This window comes from Macaca thibetana, chromosome 2 (genome assembly GCF_024542745.1).
Source record: "Macaca thibetana thibetana isolate TM-01 chromosome 2, ASM2454274v1, whole genome shotgun sequence".
Taxonomy (NCBI): Eukaryota; Metazoa; Chordata; class Mammalia; order Primates; family Cercopithecidae; genus Macaca; species Macaca thibetana.
Genome location: NC_065579.1, coordinates 49,572,282 through 49,590,345, shown reverse-complemented (window position 1 = coordinate 49,590,345; position 18,064 = coordinate 49,572,282). Strand labels below are relative to the sequence as shown.

The 18,064-nt window shown below is 36.4% G+C and overlaps 1 pseudogene across 1 annotated transcript; it reads left to right on the top strand.

Annotated features, from left to right (window-relative positions):
* Window positions 1–324: 324 nt before the first annotated feature.
* On the top strand, window positions 325–2,234 carry LOC126947483 (coiled-coil domain-containing protein 25-like; annotated as a pseudogene). Its single transcript, XR_007723091.1, has one exon. The product of XR_007723091.1 is annotated as a coiled-coil domain-containing protein 25-like (transcript).
* Window positions 2,235–18,064: the final 15,830 nt, after the last annotated feature.

The following is an 18,064-nucleotide window of genomic DNA, read 5'->3' as shown; positions in this document are numbered from 1 at the left end:
TATTTAATAAATGGTGCTGGGAAAACTGGCTAGCCATAATTAGAAAGATGAAACTGGATCCCTTCCTTACTCCTTATACAAAAATTAATTCAAGATGGATTAAAGACTTAAATGTTAGACCTGAAACCATAAAACCCCAGACGAAAACCTAGGCAATACCATTCAGGACATAGGCATGGGCAAGGACTTCATGTCCAAAATACCAAAAGCAATGGAAACAGAAGCCAAAATTGACAAATGGGATCTAATTAAACTAAAGAGCTTCTGCACAGCAAAAGAAACTACCGTCAGAGTGAACAGGCAACCTACAGAATAGGAGAAAATTTTTGCAACCTACTCATCTGACAAAGGGCTAATATCCAGAACCTACGAATAACTCAAACAAATTTACAAGAAAAAAAAAAAAAAAAACCCAAAAGCGAGCAAAGGAAATGAACAGACACTTCTCAAAGAAGACGTTTATACAGCCAATAGACAAGAGAAAATGTTCATCATCCCTCGCCATGAGAGAAATGCAAATCAAAACCACAATGAGATACCATCTCACACCAGTTAGATTGACAATCATTTAAAAGTCAAGAAACAACAGGTGCTGGAGAGGATGTGGAGAAATAGAGACACTTTTACACTGTTGGTGGGACTGTAAACTAGTTCGACCATTGTTGAAAACAGTGTGGTGGTTCCTCAAGGATCTAGAACTAGAAATACCATTTGACCATGCCATCCCATTAAGGGATGTATACCCAAACGACTATAAATCATGCTGCTATGAAGACACATGCACAAGTATGTTTATTGTGGCACTATTCACAATAGCAAAGACTTGGAACCAACCCAAATGTCCATCCATGACAGACTGGATTAAGAAAATGTGGCACATAGACAGAGGAGTTCCGGGGGCCAGGCGGTCACCGCGAGTCTGGTATCCTGAGCTTCGTGAGTTGAGCACTGCTGCTCCGCAGTGGAGTCACCGCATCGCTCCCATGATCATGGTGTTCTACTTCACCAGGAACAGCGTTAATTCATCTGCCTACACTATTTACATGGGAAAAGATAAATATGAAAATGAAGATCTGATCAAGCATGGCTGGCCTGAAGATATCTGGTTTCATGTGGACAAACTCTCTTCAGCTCATGTATACCTTCGATTACATAAGGGAGAGAATATAGAAGACATTCCAAAGGAAGTGCTGATGGACTGTGCCCACCTTGTGAAGGCCAATAGCATTGAAGGCTGCAAGATGAACAACGTTAATGTGGTATATACTCTGTGATCTAACCTGAAGAAAACAGCTGACATGGATGTGGGGCAGATAGGCTTTCACAGGCAAAAGGATGTAAAAATTGTGACAGTGGAGAAGAAAGTAAACGAGATCGTGAGCCGATTAGAAAAGACCAAAGTGGAGCGGTTCCCAGACCTAGCAGCAGAGAAAGAATGCAGAGATCGTGAAGAGAGGAATGAGAAAAAAACCCAAATTCAGGAAATGAAAAGGAGAGAAAAAGAAGAAATGAAGAAGAAAAGGGAAATGGATGAACTTAGGAGCTATTCATCACTAATGAAAGTTGAAAATATGTCTTCAAATCAGGATGGCAATGATTCAGATGCATCATGTAAAAGGAGGAAAGGACCTTTGAAAGATGTGAATGTAGAGACAATTGCAGACCTTTTGGTTTCATCCGTGTTCTGAAGTATAAAATACAACCAAAATTCTACCTTCATCCTACCCAGAAATTATAGATTTTCAAGTTTTAAAAAAATTGTACCTTTTTTGCTGACAGAAAAGCATCAGATATGTATAAAATAGTTGAACTTGACAGCATACAACCTAACATGAAAATGTTTTTGCCAGAACATGTCCTGGTACCTTGTGAAAGCAGGCTGCCCTTGTTCTTGAGATAGACTTTAAAATGAACCAACTCTGAAAAGTACTTCTGTTGCTCTGATCTATCCCTGAAAACAGATGTCTTGAAACACTTTTCATATTCTTAAAACAATCTTCACTTCTGTTAAGAAGAACATGTTGGCCGGGCGCGGTGGCTCAAGCCTGTAATCCCAGCACTTTGGGAGGCCGAGACGGGCGGCTCACGAGGTCAGGAGATCGAGACCATACTGGCTAACACGGTGAAACCCCGTCTCTACTAAAAAAAATACAAAAAACTAGCTGGGCGAGGTGGCGGGCGCCTGTAGTCCCAGCTACTCGGGAGGCTGAGGCAGGAGAATGGCGTGAACCCAGGAGGCGGAGCTTGCAGTGAGCTGAGATCCGGCCACTGCACTCCAGCCTGGGCGACAGAGCGAGACTCCGTCTCAAAAAAAAAAAAAAAAAAACAAACAAAACAAACAAACAAACAAAAAAAAAAAAAAAAAAAAAGAAGAACATTTTGGTGGGTAATTATGCAAATGTTTTCCTGTCCCTGATTTCCCGATTAGAAAAAAGGGCGTATGGGTTTTGAAAAAGAGATTTTTCAGAAGATTGTAAGCTTCAATATTCACGTTCCATCATGTCATCTGGGTGTGTTAGTATAGTGACCCTCAACGCACTCTATCTCAGCTTTTATGTCCTTGCTTCCTCTGAGCAGGAGCCTCCATCTTAGTATCATCATATTTAAAGAAATTGATGGTGTTCATCAATGTGGGGCCTGTGGCAGTTGTTGCCTGAGCACCGAGTAACCCAAGCCACCTGTGTGACAACTTCTGGGCCCAGGAGTAATTTCTCAGCATTGAGGGTAAAATAGGATGGAGTGCTCTGTTGATCATTTGGGAGATGTAGGCTACCTGATTTGTGCCTTGGGATGCAGCGTGAAGCAGAAGTCCATTTTGCAATCATGAGTTTAGAAAGAACTAAGCATTTTACAAGCCAGCCAAGTAATTATTTTTCTTTACCTTGAAATCATATTTGAGTTGTAACCCCAGAGTTAATTTCTCATTAGATTCAGTAACTTACTATGTAACATTACTTCTCACGCGAACCCCTCGCTATCTGTTGTGATTCTGAGCAGAAGATATCTTTTGATTGCAGTATGTAAGGCAACCCCTGTAGAAGGAGACAAAACAAGGAGAAAGAGAACAAAGCCTACCAGACCAGAGGCGAAGAGATGGATATTTTACTCACACCCACAGCAGCAAGAATGACCTCCTGCAGCAGATATTCCACCTCTAATAGCACTTTGGAACTATGGGAAAAACCAAAAGGCTAGTGTTTCCATTTATTTCACATTGGTGTATGGGGTTGAACTGGAAAATTCACTGAGGCATAACTCACTGGCCAAATTTTGAGAGGGTATATAAGATGACTTTAGAGATGAGTGGCTTTGTTTATGTGTCTAATGATATTCAGTCTGACGTTCTGCAATTTTAAAAGTTTAATAAAGTATCTTTTTTTAATCTGAAAAAAAAAATGTGGCACATATACACCATGGAATACTATGCAGCCATAAAAAAGGATGAGTTCATGTCCTCTGTAGAGACATGGATGCAGCTGGAAACCATCATTCTCAGCAAACTATTGCAAGAACAGAAAACTAAACACCACATGTTCTCACTTATAGGTGGGAATTGAACAATGAGATCACTTGTTCCACAGGAAGAACAACACACAGTGAGGCCTATTGTGGGGTGGGGGACGGGGAGGGATAGCATTAGGAGATATACCTAATGTAAATGACGATTTAATGTTGGCAGCACACCAACATGGCACATATATACATATGTAACAAGCCTGCCCATTGTGCACGTGTTCCCTAGAACATAAAGTATAATAAAAAAAAAAAAGTGGCATATATACACAATGGAATACTATTCAGCCCTAAAAAAGACAGAAAATCTGACATTTGAGATCATATAGATGAAACTGGAGGATCTTATATTATGTGAAATAAACCAGGCACAGAAAGACAAATACTGCATGTTCTTACTTAGAGGTGGAGTCTTAAAGTGTGGAACTCATAGGAGCAAACAGTAGAATGGTGGTCACCAGGAACTAGGAGTTGGGAGTGGATTGGAGAAATCTTGGTTGAAGGATACAAAATTTCCTTTAGGAGAATAAGTTCAAGGGATCTATTGTACAATATGGTGACGATATTTAACAGTGTAGAGTATACTTGTAAATCACTAGGAGAGTAGATATTGTGTTATCACCACAAAAAGATACATATGTGAGGTAATGCATATATTAATCAGCTTGATTTAGCCATTCCACATTGTATACATATTTCAGTACATTATGTTGTACTCCATAGATGCATATAATTTTTGTTTGTCAGTTAAATAATCAATATTTTAAAAGTTGAAGGCCGGGCGCGGTGGCTCAAGCCTGTAATCCCAGCACTTTGGGAGGCCGAGACGGGTGGATCACGAGGTCAGGAGATCGAGACCATCCTGGCTAACACACTGAAACCCCGTCTCTACTAAAAAATACAAAAAACTAGCCGGGCGAGGTGGCGGGCGCCTGTAGTCCCAGCTACTTAGGAGGCTGAGGCAGGAGAATGGCGTAAACCCGGGAGGCGGAGCTTGCAGTGAGCCGAGATCGCGCCACTGCACTCCAGCCTGGGCGACAGAGCGAGACTCCGTCTCAAAAAAAAAAAAAAAAAAAAAGTTGCATAAACAAATCCTTATGGTAGAAACTTCTGAATAGTCCTAATTTAACTTTATGGCAAAAAGTTGTTCTGCTCTAAACCATTTAAAGGTTTTGCATACAACTCCATAACTAATTGGGAATATAGACAGTAAAAATATCTCACTTAACTAATAGGTAGACCTCAGCATACTCAATCATCTTGAAAAACACCCGGTGTTTGTACTCTGTTCTCGTCCCACAGCTCATTCCCTAATACGGTCACTATGCATGAGAGGCCCACGTGGGTGTTACTCTAGCTTTATGAAAGTCTTGATATAATTATTGTGTGATAAAAAGACTATTGTATTGGCAGAATTATAAAGATCAAAGTCAGATTTCTGTATGGAGAAATCTGTTTTACTTGAAAGTATAAAAGTAGAAGTACCCTTGGTTTTAGCTGGTGGTGTATTAGTTAACTATAAATGAGACATGTCCTCAAATGAGAAACCATTGTTTCAGAAGGATTAGAAAGCAGAAATTTGATCATTTAACTTTGAATGCAGTGAAGAAAACCTAAAAAGCAAACTATTTTTGTGAAGTGGAAGTAAAAATACCCCCTTCTATTCTCACATGTACTACTGCACTTGCCTCCTACTTTGGATTTCTGACTTCAGTCTGGCTTTTCTCATCTGGCATTCAAAACTTGACCTGTGTTTTTTTGTTTTTTGTTTTTTTGTTTTGTTTTGTTTTGTTTTGTTTGTTTTGTTTTTTTGAGACAGAGTCTCACTCTGTTGCCCAGGCTGGAGTGCAGTGGCCGGATCTCAGCTCACTGCAAGCTCTGCCTCCCAGGTTCACGCCATTCTCTTGCCTCAGCCTCCCGAGTAGTTGGGACTACAGGCGCCTGCCACCTCGCCCAGCTAGTTTTTTTTTTTTTTTTTTTTTTTTTGTATTTTTTAGTAGAGACGGGGTTTCACCGTGTTAGCCAGGATGGTCTCGATCTCCTGACCTCGTGATCCACCCATCTGGGCCTCCCAAAGTGCTAGAATTACAGGCTTGAGCCACCGCTCCCGGCCAAAACTTGACCTGTGTTTTAAAAACCAATTCGGATCCTACTTAAACCTTCAATACCTCCCAATGACTGCTTATCATTGCATACAGTATTTTCATCTCTAATTGCCGTCATATACTTGATCTTTCTTCATGTAGTCATTTAAGTTTTCGTACTCCAGCCATACTGAATTACTTGAAGTGCCTTAATTGTACCCTACTCTCTTAATCTCAGAATGGGGCACATGCTTGTTTTTTCTTGTACCAGCTAAAAATCTCTGTGCTGCAATTTGCAAAAACCTCAAAAGAAACTGTATTAGACAATAAATATATTATTTCATGGATCAGGACATTCAGGACAGTTCCTACAACAAAGAATCCACTTAACAAGATCATCAAGGTCTTGGGTTCTTTCTACTTTTCTTCCATTATCTTTGTTCACTACCTTTTTCTTCAAGCTGAAGCAAGACGGCTGTGGCAGTTCCAGGCATCACAGCAATACACAGGGATAGGAAGAATGAGAAGAGTCAGAGTTTAGTTACATGTTCATTCTAAAACATTGAAAGTATACTTGGACCTGTGACTCGAAGTGAGGGGACATATTTTGCTCCCTAGCAGACATTTATCAGTGTCTGAAGATATTTTTGGTTGTCACAAGTTGAGGTGTGCAGGGTGGGTTGTGGGGGGAATGTGTTGGGTGCTACTGTCATCTAGTGGGTGGTAACACCCTGCTGCTAAACATTTTATAGTGTATGGGACAGCTTCTCTTCTCATACTGCCTGCTTAAACAAAGAATTATCCAGCACCAAATGTCAGCAGTGCTATGATTGAGAAACCCCATCTTAGACCAATCAGAGCCACTCCTGAATCTGGGGATAAAATTTACTTCTTCTGAGGTACATGGTGTATACAGGAGGAGCAGGTGTCTGAGAAAATCTGGAATTTTTAAGAGGGAAAAAGAAAGGGAAAGAATATTGAGTTCGTAAGCAACAGAGTCCACTATACCCTACCTGGTTTGCTCTTTTCCTATTCTTCACCTGTTGCCCAATTCATATATACTCTATAGACAATACTTTTTCAGACATCTTTTCTGTATATAGTCTCCTCCTCTCAGTCATTTTCCCTTGGCTACAATGCTGGGATGCATACTTTCAAAAGATTTCAAAAGCATTTGTTATCTCTTGTTATAATATTAATCTCTTGTAATTTAAAAATTTCTTTACTTTTTTAATTGTTTTGCTAATGTGTAATTTCTTTAGATGATAGGGACTATGTTCCATTCATGTGAAAAAGACCTATCAAGTAGCATTGTACATACTGTCCAGTGTGTGAGTGATAAGTGATAGTTCACTGAAGAGGGCACTTAATCTCATTTTAGCTATTTTTAATATAAAAATAAATTAAAGTGTAGTGGATAGGTTATAAATTGTGCCAAGGACATGGAGCATTGTGTCTACAACATAGTAGATGCTCACTTATAATTTACGATGTTAGATTAGTACTCCCACTATTTTATTTTTTAATTTGATGCCATAGCAATTGATGTCAAGTATGAAAGAAAGAATGAGATACACCACTATAAATTGGGTTTACTGCAGAAATGGTTGAGAATAGATTCTATGACTCTAGGTTGTCTTGGCTCATTTTCAGGATGTAAAAGAGTGGAGAGAGTGCAAAGAATGGGGCAGAATTTATCGAATAAAATTATTTGGAGACATCTATTTCTTTGCTTTGAGGTACCTCTCTATAGGTGTTTTAGTGGAGGCAGGGGAAGATTGTGCCCCTCCTTTCAAGGAGAAGTGTGGTTCCATGAGTCCACTTGAGGACCCTGAAAGGTGTCCCCTGCAGTTAGGAGATACAGTGGGCTGATGCATGCCCTGAGACTAAAAGACTTTAAAGCAGGGGTCCCCAACCCCTGGGCCATGAACTGGTACTGGTCTGTGGCCTGTTAGGAACCAGGTGACACAACAAGAGGTGAGTGGAAGGCCAGTGAGCTTTACTGCCTGAGCTCCACCTCCTGTCAGATCAGCAGTGGCATTAGATTCTCATAGGAGGGCAAACCCTATTGTAAACTGTGCATGAAAGGGATCTAGATTGTACCCTCCTTGTGAGAATGTAATGCCTGATGATTTGTGGTGGAAGTGGAACATCTCAAAACCATACCTCCCACCTCCACCCCATCTGTGGAAAAAATGTCTTTTACAAAAGCCCTTGTGCCACAAAGGTGGGGGACTGCTGGTTTAAAGCAACCTGAAAAAGCAGGATACAGATGACTGTGTTGTATTCTACTTGTATATATCAGAGTATGTCAAGGAAAATAAAATATCATTCCTGAAGACCAGATGTGAGATATTTGAGAGAAAGAGCTGACATATGGTCTATAGTGTCCTATTTAATAGGAGATTACAGGACGAGAGGGACTTTAGCAGTAAGTCAAATAGGAATGTTGGATTTGTAGGAACCTTGGAGAGTTACAAGCATAGGCAAAAGGCATCCAGGCAAGTCAAGGGAATCTCAGAACAGATTTTCAGTAAATCTGTAAGGTGCTCTATATTTATAACTCATGATGACTATAAGATTATCTGTTACCTAAGTATGAATGCAAAACCACATTCATTTTTTTCTCCCAAAAGCAGGAGATTGAACTCTTGAATAAATTTAACAGTGATGACAGGGGACAAACATAAAGTTGTGCATAGGCACATACCAGTTGACAGTTACAATGACAATGATGATAAAATAACAGTGTGCCTAACAAACCACTGGTCCATCACTCTGTACATTTTTCAGAGTTTGCATTCTGGACTCAGACTACTTGAGTTCCAGTCTTTCCTTCATTGAACAAAGATATTGTGAATATCAGTGACATTATGCATGTAAAACAAATTTCCTGGTTCTCAAAAATTTAGCTTTTATTTTACTAATATACTAACTATGCTAAAGTTACACATCAGGGCACAGATTTTTCAAAAGTTAAGACTATACTTTTTTGAAGTAACTAGATACTAGGTAAATGTTCACAACTAACAGCTAGAGAGGACACCTGGGGTCCCTCCTTACCAAACCACAGAAGGGTTTGGTGAGCTGTGGAGGTGTCAAGACCAAAGTAACCTTAGAAGATGGACTATAGCCCATAGCCAGACCCAGTTGTTCATTACATTACAAAGGTAAGAATCCAGTGTATTTTCTTATTCTGTCCTGGTAATGGACATTCTTGGTCCATCCTATAGGCTATATTTAATCCATATCTGGTAACAGCTTCTAGTTAATTGCAATTTTGGTAGTGCTTTCCAGAAGCAGTCAGCACCTGGAAGTGAATGCAGATCTTTCAAACTGACTCATATCACTATATTTACCTTTCTGGGACCTAAAACTCTGAGAAGTTACAGAAGTTGCAGAAGTTAACCCTGCTTTGACACCTGGAATCTAACCCAAGAACATCCAGGTGTGCTTACCTCTCCACGAGCAAACACTTGCTCTCTACTTGCCACCGATACTCTCAATGGCTTCTAACCATGTTGACATTTCTGTTTTTAGTATATGGGGCATCATAGCCACTGCCATCATGAAAACATCTTGAGATGTCAGTATTCTGTCTTCTAAGGGAATGAGCTATTTTTGGATGTATATTCTTAGTAAGAACGTGTAAAACAGAAGAAACATTTATGAGAACCAATACAAAATGGATAAGCAATAAGAATTTTTATGGAAAATAGGCATTTTACCAAATTTCTTTTCATTTTAGCTTCACCAATTGAGAGGAGAAAAACAATATTTTGACACACAGTAGGTACTTCAATTCCAGTCTGACAGAATCAATTACTGGTCTTGTTGAAGTAATGAAAACAACGTTTTGATTTGAAACTCTTCTGGTAAGAATGTAAATAGCTGTGTTTCATGTTCCTTCACAGCAGCTTCATTTTTGAAAACAATTAATATCAAAGTGTATCTTTCATTTCAAAATTAGAGAGTTTATAGTGGATTTGTGTTAATATAATTTTTATTGTATTTCAGAAAGCAGAATATATTCTCATTAAAACAGCAGGAGGAAAATAAAGAAATCTCGATTTACTTAAGGTGACGTTAAAGTTGATAAATTGGAGATGCATGTGAACTCTTCAATGTAGACTTCTGCATTCAGGGGTCTGTAAGATGATGATAACGTCTTCTTAGGTAGGAAGTTCTAATAGAGATATGAACCAATTTAGCATATTCCCGAGAGGAAATATTAAAATTAAGAGAATGGAATTAAGATTTATTTTTAGTGCACTACTTTAAATTACTTTCTGTACATGTAATGCACTTAATATTTTTTGAAAAGATGCATTTTAGTATCTTGAGGTCAAATACCATCAGTAGAGTACGTTTTTTTAAAGTGGCTTTTGTAAGCAGCATAGTATCTTCACTCTGCTTAATTTTCTCCATCTTTATCATTATAATTTTGCTTTCAGCACCATCACGTTCACTAGAACTCCTAATATGGCCTTCTAACTGCTCATCTTGCTTCCGTTCTTGTTCCACATGCAAGTCCTTCACTAGCTGAAACAGAACTATGTCACTAATTTACTTAAAACCTTTCAATAATTTCCCACTGCACTAAAATTCAAAAATGTTAACCCAACCTACAATGCCCTTCGTGATTTATCCACCTCTCCAGTTTCTCTCACTCTTGCTTACTAGGGTCCTTGAGTTCTGCAAATTTTAACATCTAAACTCTATGCCATGGCCATAAGCCTCATGTTCTTAAGCTCTGCTAGTGTTGCTCCTCTCCCAACTCAACAATACTGGTCTCTAATTACTCATTGCTAAACACACCACATTCATTTCCACCATGGAGTCCCTGAATTTGCTTTTTCCTCTACCTGGAACCTTCTTCCCTATCTTTGCTTGGCTGGTTCACTTTTGGCAATCAAAACATAATAACCACGCCTGCTAGCTCCACCTTTGGTTCTCTTTTCTTTCTTTTGTTATGATTCCACATTCCCATTTGTAATTTTTGGTTTTACTAGTTTTCTGTTTGCAGAAAAGTATTATAATACGAAAACCAAGAAACAAACAAACAAAAAACCTCACAATTAAATTATCACCTCCTTAGGAGGTGTTTTTCTGTTCAACAAATGTAAAAGTCATCTCCCTCCTATCCCTAACCTCAGTTGCTTTCTGTTACATTTTCCAGTATTGTTTCTTTTTTTATATTTTATTTTTAATTAACAAAGCATAATTGTATATAATTACTAAGTGAGATGCTTTTGATACATAGTGCGTGTGCTGTGAATTCTTATTAAACGGATTGGGAGAAAAGTCAATATATTGAGACATTAATGAAGAAACCTAAGAAGATTTTTGTTTTTCTTTTCATGGAATTGCCCTGAGTAAACCAGGTTAATAGGGTTGCATTATCCAAGTTATATGTGATTTCACTTTATAGTGATTAATGCTTGTTAATAAACAATGGTGTCTAAAAGCAATATTGCCTAATTTAAAAATATATTAAATCGTAGTATTTCTCTTGCTGTAAAATAAGAAAGGAAGATCAACTATGTATTGATATTTTCATAGAACAGGAATAAAAATATTCTCAATAGTCATCCTAAAAGCTTTATACCTCATTCACTTTCTAGTATGTTTTGCCTCATTTTATGTTAAGCCAAGTACATCATGATACAGGGTTTTTTTTTTTTTTTAAATAATTAAGGACTTATATATCAAGATGCCCTTGTGAACCTGTTAAGACATAAGTAAGACAAAATTATAATTTTACTTAAGGCTATAATTAAAGATCTCAAATGAGCCTTTACCAAGGACTTCTAATAAATAACTTTCATCTTTCATAATAAATTTGAGGATGAAACACTGGAAAAGTTATTGCTTTTCCATTCAACCCATGGATGAGAGGTTTACTGAATATATAGAAGTTGTCTGTGGGTGATGTAGAAACTGCAAAGCTCTTGGAAGCTGAAGGTCTCGGGGGACTTCTGGATATATGACTTTGCTAACTGAATTAGAGCATTTTACTCTTTTTCTCTCTGAGCTTAAGTTTCCTCACCTATCATTGGGCATAGTAATACGCCTCATGGGTTGCTGGTAAGACTGAACAAGTTAATGCATGTGAAACAAAGTTTCTAAACTGTAAAGCACATATAAGTGCTAGTTATAATTATTTTGAAAATGTTTTCAGTCTTATTTCAAAGACCTCCATGTAGTTGAAAGAGTTCGTGACACGAGTAAAATGGCTCATAGGCACTGAAAATTTCCAAGTAATTATCATCGGTCTTGACCACAGAATTGCTAGTAGAGAAGATGAAATTTCAGTCTCAAAGGCAAAGGCACAGTACCACTCACTTGTGGATTCCTGCGACTGAAGGCTGAGGACTGCACCATTATCCTTCCACAGTGTGGGCTGTACACACACAGGCCAAGCATATTTGTCTGTTTACCTTAGTCTTCCTTCTGACTCCATAATCCTGGCTATATATGGCTCTGGAAGTAACATCAACCAGCTTGCAATGATATATGATTATTTAGATGGTTAAAGTTACTGGTCAGTTAAGATACCAAGAAAATCAACAACTGTCAGAAAAAAACAGCACAATTCAGAATTGGGATTGTGGTATGTACCAAGCAGAGAGACTGTTACCCATTCAGGGAAATACAGACTTCTCGGTAGGTTGGGTTATTCCTGACATCCTCTGTAGCAAATCTTCTATGATGTCAGGATCCACTTATGTAGTCTCAAAGGATTTGAGATGGATGTAGATCAGGGAAATTTCCCAAATGGGTAAATCCATTCCAACTTTCCGGGACATGAACTATGGTCTTTGTGATTTGGCCATGTTACCAATATTATGGCCCTAACAAAAGACATTCATTGAGGTCACTTTGTTCATACTGTAGTAGGATGATCTTGTGATATTAAGGAATGCAAAAATGCCCTGAAAGACATGACAATCAGAATTGTCACAAAAGTAAAAAGGCGTTTTATTTTTTCCACCTTGGAGGCCGCAATAAGCACCAGATATTGGTAACAGAGACGACTGCATGACTTTTTTGGAATGAGTTTTTTACTCCCCCAATCCCTACCTTCATAATGAAAATGGTCCATTACATGGCTGCCCTTCCTTGAAGCATACAATGCTTATGTTTTCCAAGAAATGAGATAACATGAGTGAGCCTATTACATATTCTAGACATAAATTCAGAGCTGATTATTGTCAATGGAATTTGGCCCTCATCAAAATTCTTGGAATAAGCTCTTAATATATAATGAAATTATATTCTTACAGAATTTATTTATGATGTATATAGTTGGAGCACTAAGCAGATTAATTCTAAAATTTTCTGACTCTGTGCTTTGCAATCATTTATTTAGTTAAACCTATGGACAAACATTTTAGAATTTAAGGATGGATGAATTTTTCTTTATAATCACCCCGAATATTTCTGAGGTTTTTCTTTCATTGCATATGTTCGGTGAAAACTCATGCGTATTTCACTTAATAGGATTAATTATCATCTTTCCACTAATTATAATTGTCTCCTCGGGTAACTGTATAAGTTAACTTTGGCAATTTGCACATACAGAATAATATTTTGTAGAATAATAGCACAATGTACTGCCAAACAGAGTAAAGAGCATAGCATAAGGGCATGAACACAGAAGAAAAGAAAAGAGTTCTAATTTATTAAGCTTTTCTTATGTGTGTTACTATACATCTAACTGCAAATTGTGCAGTTGAATATATTACATCCTCTGTATATAGTAATAATCCCTTAATGCAAACCTTATGACAGTAGGCATTTCTACTAAAAATTACTTCTAAAACATGTAACTATTTCTCTCTTCTCTTAATAGATATTAGTATTCTAAGATCTTGTTAAATAGCTTATGCTTTAAAAGATAAATGCCCTCAAAATTGGTAATTTATATGCAAAACAAGTGAAAAAGCCTTTCTTCAAAGCATCTATCCTTGAATGTGCAAATTAAGGCTTTCTTCATTTATGAAGCTTATTTTTTAGCTGTTATTTATACCTAATGGTTAGTTTATATGTTACCACATTAAGGAGTCAGTGTTTTGAAGATGCCATATGACACCAAAATGGCCATCTTTTGAAATTATGGGATGCTTCACTGCAGAGTCAGTCTCTAATCTGCAACCAATTTGTGTCAGCTTTCTGCATAGAAAAGATCTCAAATCCTCTCTTAAACCAGGAATCAGCTGAAGGTTTGTCTTGGTTTCATGAGCCCAGCGCAATTAGGCGGCACGTGAATGTGGGCCACATGCGTTTATTGCTCTTCCTAGCATGTGTTACTTTGATGTGTTAGGTCGGAAGGCTCACTCTTTTCTGGGCAGCCTTCCTCCTGGGTCTTTATACTGCTTAGCAGTTGAGTCCAGACTTTGAAACACAGCCTAATTTAGAGGCAGATGCTGCAGCTGCTGCTGTCATTTCAGATGATTTTTTTTTTTTTTTGCTTTGATGTCAGCTTAGAATCTTGGGTGTTGTATCAGTAAAGCAGTGTCTGCAATTCACAAAACAGAAAGCACACCATTTAAGCTTTTGTTTTAGCCTTTAAATAAAATTTCAACACCTTCTAAACTATCAAAACATTGTAGTTGAGCAAAAATATATGGAATTATGTACATTACTAATTGGCAGGAAGGAATGAATAAAGACTATGTAGCTCTATGGGTATTAATTTAATATCAGAATTGCTAATATCTGATAAACACTGATAATAAAATATATGAAATGTAAATAACCCTCTCTTTTCATCTTGCTCTCTTTCTCTCTGGTTAATGTGGCACAGTTTTTCTCTTCTAAATGTTTGTCTAATTTTTTTAAAGCATTTTTATATTCATAATTATTTTGTTGTGAACTATATGCTTTACCTTACCAGGGAGTTTACTAAATCCTTTGGGGACAGGACCAATAATGGACCTGTTTATCTTCATTTTCGTTAATTGAAAACCCTAGGTATGAGAAGTCTATTGGATTTCTAAATTAGAAATAACTTCGGCATCTCCAAATTGTCTGTTACTTGATATGAAGAATAGTTTTAAAGAATAAAAGAATTGGAGATTTGAGAGTTAGTTGCTAGTGAACCTATAGGACTATATTGATAGATTTCTCCTTTCCTCAGCCAATACAAGACCAAAAAGGTGTGGCAGATTCCTTTCTGTGCTTTCCCTGTTGACAAGAAACATTTATCATCAAGGGATATCAAAACAGCAACTGCCTAGGTGTAGCAGTTTTGTTTCTTTCTTTTCTTTCTTTTTTTTTTTTTAAAGGTTTGACATTGAGTACACATGGACACAAAGAAGGAAACAGGAGACAAGAGGGCCTACTTGAGGGTAGAGGATGGGAAGGATGGAAAACTACCTATCTAGTACTATGCTCACTACCTGGGTGATGAAATAGTTTGTACACCAAACCCCAGCAATGTGCAAGATGCCCATGTAAGAAGTCTGCACATGTATACCCTGAACTTAAAATAAGAATTGGAAGGAATAAAAATAGGTTTGAAAGAAGTAAACTGCCACTGTCTATAAGCAAGAAAAGAAAATATACAGATTTTTTAGTTTGACGTAATTTTACCTAATACAGAGAAAAACTAATAATGACTTTATTGTGGTATATTGATAATAAAACAAGTCTGAACTCTAGTTACCCAAACGTATTTTTGTGAAGATCATCTGTTTTTTTTCCCTTCTGTAGAAATGGTCATTACAGTATATTCTGGCAAGAGTTCTTTCAAAATATGGCCATTATAAGTTTTCTCCGTGGGCAAGAACATTAACTGTGGATGATAACAAACAAGGTTTTAAAAAATTGGTGAATATTTATCCTAGCTTCATTTTAATATAAAACATTGGAAATAACCTAAATATTCTAAAAAGGAATGATTAAGTTAAATGTTGTGTAGCCACTCAATGGAATACTATGTAGTCAATTAAAACGTTTTTTTTTTTTTTTTTTTGAGACGGAGTCTCACGCTGTTGCCCAGGCTGGAGTGCAGTGGCGCGATCTCGGCTCACTGCAAGCTCCGCCTCCCGGGTTCCCGCCATTCTCCTGCCTCAGCCTCCTGAGTAGCTGGGACTACAGGCGCCCGCCACCGCGCCCGGCTAATTTTTTTTTGTATTTTTAGTAGAGACGGGGTTTCACTGTGGTCTCGATCTCCTGACCTTGTGATCCGCCCGCCTCGGCCTCCCAAAGTGCTGGGATTACAGGCTTGAGTCACCGCGCCCGGCCCAATTAAAACTTTATGTAGAGTTTTTACTAATGCTGCACAACTACATAGGAAAATATAACAAAGTTAGGGACAATGAGAAAAGAAATCCATATCATGATCATAGTACCTGTCTGGTTAGTTGGAATATAGATAGGGTTATTCTCATTTCTACTTTTCTATATATTCAAACACATTTTGTATTGAGCAGTCATTTATAACTTTTTATAAAGTAATTTAAAATTATTTAAAAATATCTATAAATGTTCTATTATGTGCAATGTACTACACTTACATAAATGGAATTTGTTCAATAGCTGTGTTTTGTAATTTAAAACAATTAAATTAAATTCCATTTAATTTCTTACAGTTAGTATGGACATATGAATATATAATGTAGACGGAGTTTTTCTTTTCCTTTTCCTTTTTTGGCTTATTTTCAATGACAGAATTTTAATTTTCTCACTTTACTTTGATTATGCAAAGTTTGTCAGTACTATATAAAGTAGTATAATATGACTTCATTTTATTTTCTTATATTTTAAAACTTGTGTTGGATTTTCTAATTGTGACTAAATGTGGTGATAATAATAGCTATGGACCCTTGAATTTCCTAAAAATGAAAAATTATTTTTAATAGATAATAGGAAATTATAGTTAAATAATGATACTGAATCTGGATGTCAGATTAAATTTCAATATACTTAGACTGTCAATATAATAGCCTGTATGCACATGTGACTAGTTAAATTTAAAATAATTAAAATTACATAAAATTTAAAATTCAGTTCTTCAGTCACATCAGCCTCATTTCAAGTTCCTGTAGCCATATGAGGTTAGCGACTATGGCATTGGACAACACAGATAAAAAATATTTTCACTGTCACAAAATGTTCCATTGGAAAGCACTGGTATAGACAATATTCTGAATAATTAGTACTCTGCTCCTAATTTTATCCTTTATAGCATGTTCATAGAATGAAACTTGCAGATGATTATCTCAACTTTAGTTTTAAATTTTGCTGTTTCATAGACATTTTTAAGAGAGAGTATCTCTCAGCATGTTTTATTTGCCATGTGTGTTTTTGTGACAAAAGAAAGTCGTATGATTGAACAATAGCCTGTAAAATAAAATCCATATTTCATGCCTTTGTTCTTACAATATTTGCTGTTTTCAAAACCCAGATTTTTTTCTTTCTTTCTTTTTATTACTTTTTTTTTTTAGCATAAGCAATAGGGCACAGAGCCCTGTGCAAATAGAAAGTGTGGGAAACACCTGGAGGCTACCAGCCAGTTAAAATGAAAGGTGAAAGGAAGGGGTTCTGTAATCACGAGAGAATAAAAGAGAAGATAAATCCAACTATAAAAATATTGCTTTAAGTAAAAGTAACAATAAAAATAAATAAAACAATGGCTGAAATATTCCAAACATCTTTTAAGGTATTATGTGTAATCTTTTGTAGCACACTAGAAATCTTTTCCTAAAGAGTAACTGTGCAGAGTATTGCACAGATAGTAACATTTAAGATCAAAGGAGAGATCAGAGTCATATTTTTAAAAATAATACTTTTCCTTAAATCATAAATGTAATAATTTTCAATACAAGAATTGTAAGAAATATAGAAAAGCATAAACATGGAAGTAAAAAGCCTTTTTTATATTTTTGCATAGTTATTCTATTGCATAATTAATATATATTTTATAGAAAATTTTTACTCTAAAATTTTTTCACGCATTATAAGCATTTAACAAAATAATTTAAAATTTTTCATACAATACAATTCTAATTATTTCACTTAAACATGGAATTTACTTAACTGGTTTATCACTTCAGAATATCTAGGTTATTTTGAATTTTCTAATTTAAATAATTCTACCATAAACTTTTTCTTGCATGAATTCTTGTATACATATATCATTATGTCCTTAGCATAGATTTCCAAAATTAAAATTGCTCCATTATGGATTGCAAGTTTGAAAGACTTTTGCTTTTTATTAATAAATTTCCATATAAATTTGTGATGATAATGTACATTTCCACTAGCAGTGAATAGTAAAATTTAAGATCAAAGGAGAGGTCATATTTTTAAAAAGAATACATCTGTTTTTCCTAATATATCACTGCTGGAATGGCAAATAAAGGAGTAGTATTACTAAAGTTGGACATTATCAAGAATAATTTCGTATTCATTTATGGTTGATAATAAATTTGAAAGATACTACTGTAAAAACTTGTTTC